The sequence below is a fragment of the Urocitellus parryii genome, chromosome X (genome assembly GCF_045843805.1).
Source record: "Urocitellus parryii isolate mUroPar1 chromosome X, mUroPar1.hap1, whole genome shotgun sequence".
Taxonomy (NCBI): Eukaryota; Metazoa; Chordata; class Mammalia; order Rodentia; family Sciuridae; genus Urocitellus; species Urocitellus parryii.
The window spans coordinates 58,360,130-58,368,983 of NC_135547.1; positions in this window are offsets into that span (position 1 = coordinate 58,360,130).

The window sequence follows — 8,854 nt, forward strand, 5'->3', positions numbered from 1 at the left end:
GGTTCGATCCTCAGCACCACATACCAACAAAGATGTTGTGTCCGCTGAGAACTAAAAAATAAATATTAAAAAAATTCTCTCTCTCTCTCTCTCTCTCTCTCTCTCTCTCTCTCTCTCTTTAAAAAAAAAAAAAAAAAAAAAAAAACATCACACAAACCCAACTAGAAGGCATTTTTCAAAATACCTGCCCAGTAATCCTTAAAACTATCAAGGTCATCAAAAATAAGGGGTCTTAGAAATTGCCACAACCAAGAGGAGTCCACTGGAACATGACATGGATGTGATTCTGAGACAGAAAAAAAAGACACTAGGTCAAAATAAAGTATAAAAAATACAGACTTCAGTTAATAATAATGTACCAATATTGGTTCATTAGTCATAAAAAAGGTACCATACTAATGTAAGATATTAACGACAGGAGAAACAGGGCACAGGGCATGAGGAAATTTTACCATGTTTGCATTTTTTTCCAAATATAGATCTATCCTAAAGCAGAGTATATTTTTTAAAAGAACAGCTAAGGAATTTTTTCCAGATTGAATGAAAATGATATTAGATGGAAATTGAGATCTACATAGAGGAATGAAGAGTGTCAGAAATGGTAAATTTATATATACAGTGAGGGAGAATAGTATGAATTGAACCCAGGGCCTTGCACATGCTATGCAAGTGCTCTACCACTGAGCTATAACCCCAGCCTGAAATATATACACTATAACTAATATTTTCCATTTCATCCTTTCAAATTTGTTTTATTTCATATTGCTGATTTCTTTTCATATATTCTTAAGTAGATTTGCCTTGCATATTTTAAATTATTAGCCCATCTATTCCAATAATTCTGCATCACATCTCAGATCTTTAGACTGATTATTTCTGTTTCTAGGAATTTATACTGCAAAAAATTGTGTTATACAAGCACACATATCATAATACAATTCATATAGAAAAAACTTAAATAAATGAAATTTCTGTTAATGGAGTAATGGTTAAGTAGAATAAGACAATGGATTTTTTACTATGGAGTCCTAGCATGAAAGAAATCGATATGTATGTACATGCAAAAGTATCTGTGATGTACTAATAAATGAAAACTATAGAAACATGTAAAATACATCTAACTTTGGTAAACAAAAAATAATTCATTCTTCTGAATGTAAAGGATATTCATATTAAATTATGAATTTATCCCAATTGATTAACAAAAAAAGTGATTTGGGGGGAGCAGGATTAAAAGGATGATTGATCTTCACTTTTGAATATTTGAATTTTTATCACAACATAGCTCTTTCACAATTTTTAAGCAGGCATATCTGAAAGCAAAGAAAGAAAAACAGAAGGGAGGAAGGAAGGAGGATTAGCATTCACTTGGAATCTTCATTTGATTTGAAAAATAGTCAGGAATCAAAAGGTTCTTCTTTTGTTTGACCTCCTCCAGACCTGAGCATATAAAGAAAATACTATAGGTCATCAAGAGAGAAAGTACTTGTGAAGAGCCCATTCCCTCTACAGAAATCAGGTGTGATTTTAGTTTGTTGTGCAGAGACCAGGGCATTCCACACCTTTGAGGAGAGAAGAAAGCCTAAAAACTTTGGGATCCCTTGAAAGGAAACTGGATTCAAATACAAAACCATTAAAATTCCCCCATTTCTTATTGTGATAGCTATCATTCACACACACACACACACACACACACACACACACACACACACACACACGTGAGGGTGGACTCCCAGTTGGTCAGAGGTTGCTGAATATAACCCCTACCTTAAGTCAGGTAGATGAGGGACCTACGAAAGTCATACTAAGAATCTGAGCAGATGGGAGACTCTGAGGAAAAAGAAACACTAGAGTTCTGATGGTGGGTCAAGAAAGCAGGGTTTTGTTTGGTTGGTTGTTTTTTGCCTCCAGATTTTAGATTTTGTGAATATCTAATTGTTATTCACATGTTTCCCACAATATATTTTGAGGGGAAAATCAATCTCATGTAGAAGACTGCCATCTTTCCTAATAATTTCATAATTGTGTATTTGATGAGTAGAAAGTGTTTCTCCCCCTTATTCCAGGAGACATGTGGCCAGATAATTTACCAGGAACCAATTAATTTGTGCAAAAAATTTACCCTCACTTTCATTTTTATCCTACAAAATCCTGACCCTCAAAATGATAGAAATCAATGTTAAAATTACACAACTTAGCCTGTTCAAAGGACAAGGAAATAATAAAATAAAAATTTAAAAACACTTTAAAAAGCACAACTCAGGTTGTTATAGCCACACTTCTTCATATAACAAGAATAATTTTCAGAATAACCATATGTAGAATTTGACTACCTCTTATATGAGCTATTAGCCTGAAAAACACAGGTTTGTAGTTACTAAGGGGGAAACAGGCAAAAAGTTTAGACAGAAAAGATTTTCAATCAATATAAATCTATACTTGGAAAGACTTACCCTTTTTGAAAACAACTAGATTACACTCTGGGTCCAACGAGGAAGACCTATGCTCATCCAAGTAAAGCAAAAAAAAAAAAAAGACATGTTGCCACAGATTGGATGCCATCAATCCAAATGTACCTCAATTTTAGTGGCAGGAAATCTTCATGAAATACTTTAAGTTGAGCTTTTTCATCACCTACACTAAGTGAAGAATTATTTTTTTATGCACTACAATTCTTATTACACATATATACCACAATTTTTCATATCTCTGTTTGTATGTAAAGTATGTTGACACCAATTCCCATCTTTATACATGTACTTTGGATAATGATGTCCATCACATTCCACCATCCTTGCTAGTCCCCTGCCCCCTCCCTTTCCCTCCCACCCCTCTTCCCTATCTAGAATTCATCTATTTATTCCTCCCATGATCCCCTTCCCTACCCCACTATGAGTCAGCCTCCTTATATCAGAGAAAACATTAGGTATTTGTTTTTTGGGGTTGGCTAACTTCACTTAGCATTATCTTCTCCTATGGCATTCACTTACCTGCAAATGCCATGATTTTATTCTCTTTTATTGCTGAGTAAAATTTCATTGTGTATATATGCCATGTTTTTTAATCCATTCATCCACTGAAGAGCATGTAGGTTGGTTCCACAGTTTAGCTATTGTGAATTGTGCTGCTATAAACATTGATATGCCTGTGTCCCTGTAGTATGCTGTTTTTAAGTCCTTTGGGTATAGTTCGAGGAGAGGGATAGCTGGGTCAAAGGGTGGTTCCATTCCCAAATTTCCAAGGAATCTCCATACTGCTTTCCATATTGGCTGCACCAATTTTCAGTCCCACCAGCAATGTATAAGTGTACCTTTTTCCCCACATCCTCGCCAACACTAAGTGAAGAATTATTACTTGTAACTAATCATTTAGGAATCTGGAGTTTTCAAAGTTCAATGGATAGAGTGGGGAAGTCCCTCAAATCATTGCTACTCAATTGATAATTTCCAAATAGTAACATAGGCCTCACCTGGGAAGTTATTAGAAATACAGAATTGCAGGCCCCACTTAGGCCACTGAATCAAAAGCTGCATATTACCATGATCCCCAGGTGATTCATATTAAAATCTGAGAAATGCTGCTCTGGGTATTATTTGGGAGTTGAATTTGACTGATTTCAAGTGCCAGAGCCATGCTTCTAGCAGCTCAATCCAGCATCTACCCTCATTCTTAGTTCTGACAGCTAAAATCTTAGGAAATATTAACACGCAATGGTATTAGTTGGTAATCTAATTGACCAGTGAGTATTAAGAACCTACTGTGTACCTAATCTAAGTATTAAGCCTTTAGAGAGAAACAAAAGGTATTGTCAAGAATAAATCATGTGGTTGGGATAAAAAGAAGAAGACAGATACATAGGTGCCATTACACCCCTTGCACCTTCTCTTCCACTCTTTCCACTAATGTATTTCATATTCTTGTCACACCAGGACTGATCTCTGTTCCCCAAATGTGCCCTGTGCTTTTCTGCTTTTTTTTTTTTCAATGTTCCCTCTGTCGGGAACTTTGGTTGTCCAGCTCAACATCAATGGTTGAAATCCTATACACTCTTCAAGAGCCAGCACCTGCCCACCTTAAATAAGTGTCTACCATTCCCTGAAAGTACATTTCCATATGTGTATCTTTACCATTATCCACTAGCATTTGACTTTGGATTACATGAAATGATTAAGTTTTCAAAAGCACACAAACCAACCAAAGCATAATCATCTTTCTCTAAAATAAACACAATAATTCCATTAATTCTATTACTTATGGCTGTCCTTTCTCTTATACGTTTCAGCTCATTTCCAAAGCACTGTTGAGGAAAAACATCAAAATGTCTCTCCTGGTTTGAGATCAAATTTTAGAGCTTTGTCAGAATTTTAAATGTTTCATTTATGAATCAAAATATTGTTCCCCAAACACTGAGCCTTACAAATAATATTGCTCATGCTTCTACATGGCTCACACAAAACACCTAACACACAAAATCACATAAACCACAGAAAAGCCTTAATTGCTGAGGAAGCCACCTGCTTTGATGGCAAACACTGAGTGTAATATTCAGTGGGTACTCTAGATGGTAGCATTGTGCATTTTATCCTTTTATTCTTTCTGTTGGTTTTCTAACTCATTTTATACTTCAGGAAAGGCGTGTGTGTGGAGGAGAGATAGAAAGTTAAATATTAATAAAAATACAAAGTGAGGTGAAAATTAATAACAATAAAAAAATTTCCAAAATTCTATTGTTTCTCAGGCCAGCTTTCTGTTTCTTTTCCCCAATGCTCAAATTCTTAGTCCACATCATTGATTTTACTACTTCAGCTCCCACTCACGTTCCAACACATTGCAATCTGATTTTGCCCTCCCATCCACCCAATCCCCTGAAATCATTATTTCACTAAGACCTCCAGTGATCCCTGGACCCAACTGCCTCTTCATAAGGCTCATCCTAATTCATTTCTCTGAAACTGCAAGCTGATTGCCCCTCCCTCCTTCCTTCTTTTCTCATAATTTCCCAACTTTTTTATTTTAAAGGGGTTTTTCCCCAAAACCTACAAAAAGTTGAATGAATACTGCAGAAAGCAGTCACATACCCTTCACTTGGGTTGATCAGTTAATATTTCACCATTCTTCCTTCTGTCTCCCTTCCTCCCACTTCCTTTCCATGTCTCCACCATCTCTCTCTCTAGACATCATCACACTCTAAATATTTCAGCATGCATTTCTTATATTGCAGATATCATTGTAAGTTCTTCAGCATGTCCTAAGAATAAGAAAAGCTTCTTGAAACACCTTCTTCTTGAAACACTTTGCTGTCTTTGCCTTCCTTTGATTATTTTTATACCTCTAGCCACACCTTTTCACAGACATAAGGCAGAAGAAGAGTGGGAGGGCAATAAGAATCTAGTTCTGGTTTAACTACAAAGTAGCTCTGTGATTTGAAAGGAAAAAAGTGAAAAACCACATTACTTAATTATAAAAGTAACACGTGCTCACTGGGGTAAATATGAAGTTTAGAGAAGCATTTGACCCTATCAAGTAGAGATGGGTACTCTAAAACATTCCTCTTCTACAATCTCTTCCAATTCATAATCCATTTTGTATAACTGAATTGAAAGGACAGATAAAATATTTTATTCTTTTTTGACAACATTAAAAACAATTATTAAAAATTTTCATAAATATTTTTATTAGCCACACATTATTCAAATGAATGTAGTCTTGAAAAAAATAAACATTTCCACTTTAAAAATGAGAAAATGAGAGGCAAAATAAGATAGAGAGCTAAGATAAAGAAGCAAGAAACTTCAGTACCCAGTATTAGCATAAGAATATGGAAAACCATTAAGGAAGACCAGAAATAAAGAGTTACCCATTTCACTCCTCCCTCGACTCTAATCAGTACAGTATGGAGAAAAACACCGCCAATTTTGGGAGAAGGAGAAGAAACTAAGTACAGGACTTAGAGACTTGGAACTCAATACCAAGCCCAGCATGGTGAAATCCAGTAATGGGCAAAGCCCCATAATCCATGTCCCCAGGCTAAAATACACAGATAGAACCTCCAGACCATCTTTAGCCAGGAGGAAAAGAGGTTGCCTCCACCACCTCTCCCCCAACCCCAGGCAGCACAGCGTGGAGAAAGAATTCGTTTCCTTGGGAAAAGGACATAAAAGAAAGAATAGGAATTTGCCTTGAAACTCAGTACTGGGCCAGTAAAACTCTTTAGAGGGAGGAGAGGATATCTGTAGCCCCTATCTTTAGCCCTATGCCTGTGGAGAGCGGTGACAGTGACTGGGAGACCAGTGTGTGAGATTGGGGTCCCTGATGACTTCATGGCTGTGGAATACTTAGTGACTGGGAAAGTTTCTGTACAAAGAATAGGATGCCCAGTTGCTGCAGAGATGTCCTCCATGCTAGAGTCTTATCAGCCTTGACTTTATTCTCAGGCACAGCAGTTCCTGAGAATGAAGGAACTTCCTTGCTAAGATAACCACAATGTTTCACCAGTTCCACTGCTCCTGAATTGGCCAGAGAATTAGCAACTTTAAACAATGAAATTTTCTTGAGAGCTACACAATGCTCCTAATATTGCACACTGCAACTGTAGAACGTAACTGAGGAAATAGTTGCATACTGTTGCTAACTCTGTAACTTTCTTGAATACAAAGAATAATGTTTGCATAGTCTTTAATCTGATATATATATATATATATATATATATATATATATATATATATATATATAATATATATATATAAAGATTGCTGGTGTAATACTTTAGATCCGCTTCTCCATCAGAGAATAGCGCTCCATCCAACCCCAGCTGTCTTATCTTCAAGATCTGTGTGTGTTGTCTCTTTATTTCTTCCAATCTCTCATTGCCCCTCACTGGAACCTGCTAGTTTGATCGCACTGTTCGCAGCATATGCCCATAGACAGAGTTTCTGGACTCCACCTGATCTCTGTTACCAATGGGAAACCTGCATCCCCAGTCATATGGGCTTATATTCTAGTCAGAATCAGCAGCAGCTGGCTGCAGCAGTCTCAGGTCATGAGTATACCACAGGAGCAGGTCCTGCCCCTATGCTGTGCTAGTCTCAGCAAACTGTGAACTCCAGATGAGGTCCATAGTTGCAGTACTAGTGGCCATAGGAATGCCCACTCCATCCTTCCTCCAATCCCAGGCAGTGCTCATGTGATGAGTCATTGTCTACTTTGGGAAAGAAGAGGGAAGTAGGCATCTTATAGGAGCCTAGAGCTAGTCCCTCCATGGTGAGGCCCAGTACCAGGAAGAATTCTGCAACACTAGATCACAGGCCAGAGACTGTGTTATTGTCCAGGCCCAACCTGGCCTCAGGCACAGACCTGTGGTTATAGACTACCTTTTTTATGTTTTTATTAGTGAATTACAGCTATGCATTATAGTGGGGTTCATTTTGGTATATTCATACATGCTCCATTTCAGTACCCAGTACCCCCTCACTCATTCTCCTTCTACCCAACCCCATTTCCCCTCCTTTACTCTACTAGTCTCCTCCCCAACTATTTATTGTTTTTATAAATTGGTACTTTATTGGTATACATAAACATGGAATACATTATGGTGCATTCACACATGCACACAGTATAATTTGCTCAACCTCATTCTGCTGTTCCCATCCCTCCTCCCTCCTTCCCTCCTCGTCAACTCCCTTTCTCCATTCCACTAATCTCCCATACATTATCATGGCATACCCCCATTTTCCCCATTATCTTGTCCAAGCTTCCACATATAAGACAAAACATTTAACCTTGACTTTCTGAGTCTGGCCTATTTCTTTTAGCATGATATTCTCTAGTTCCACCCTTTTACCAGAAAATGCCATAATTTCATTTGCTTTATATCTGAGTAAAACTCAATTGTGTATATATACCACATTTTCTTTATTCACTCATTTGTCAACTGGCATCTGAGCTGGTGTTATAACTTGGCTATTGGCTTCTATAAAAATTTATGTGTCTGTATCACTATAGTATGCTGATGTTAGTTCTTTATAATAAAAAGGAGAGGAGTAATTGAGTCATATGGAGTGGAATAGTTAGGTCATAAAGTGGTTCTATTCCTAGTCTTTTGAGGAATCTTCATACTACTTTCCAAATTGATTGTACTAATTTGTAGTACCACCAATAATGTGTAAGTGTACCTCTTCCTTCACATCCTTGCCAGCATTTATTATTATTTGTATTCTTGGTTGCCATTCTAACTGGAGTGAGGTAAAATCTCAGTAATTTTGCTTCGCATTTCCCTGACTGGTAGGAATGCTGAACATTTTTTCATATATTTGATGGCCATTTGTATTTTTTCTTTTGAGAAATATCTGTTTAGTTCTTTTGCTCATTTTTATTGGGTTATTTGGGGTTTTGGTGTTAAGTTTCTTGAGCTATATTAACAAAAAAAAAGCATGGTATTGGCAACAAAACAGACATGAAGACGTTAGAATAGAATAGATAGAGACATTCGTGCCAAAAACATACATGGCAAAAAAATAGCCTTTTAAACAAATGGTGCTGGAAAACTGAATATCCATATATAGAAGAATGAAATTAGATCCTATCTTCACCCTGCACAAGAGTCAACTCAAAGTGGATCAAAGACCTAGGAATTAAACCAGAATCTTTGCAACTGCTAGAAGAAAACATAGGGTTATATATTGTCACAGGCACTGACTTCCTTAACAAGACTCCCAAAGTTCAAGAAATAAAACCAAGAATCAATAAGTGAGCATCAAATTAAGAAACTTCTGCACAGCAAAGAAAACAATTAAGACCATGAGAGAGAGCCTACAAAGTGGGAGAAAATCTCTTCTAGCTACTCCCTCAATAGGAG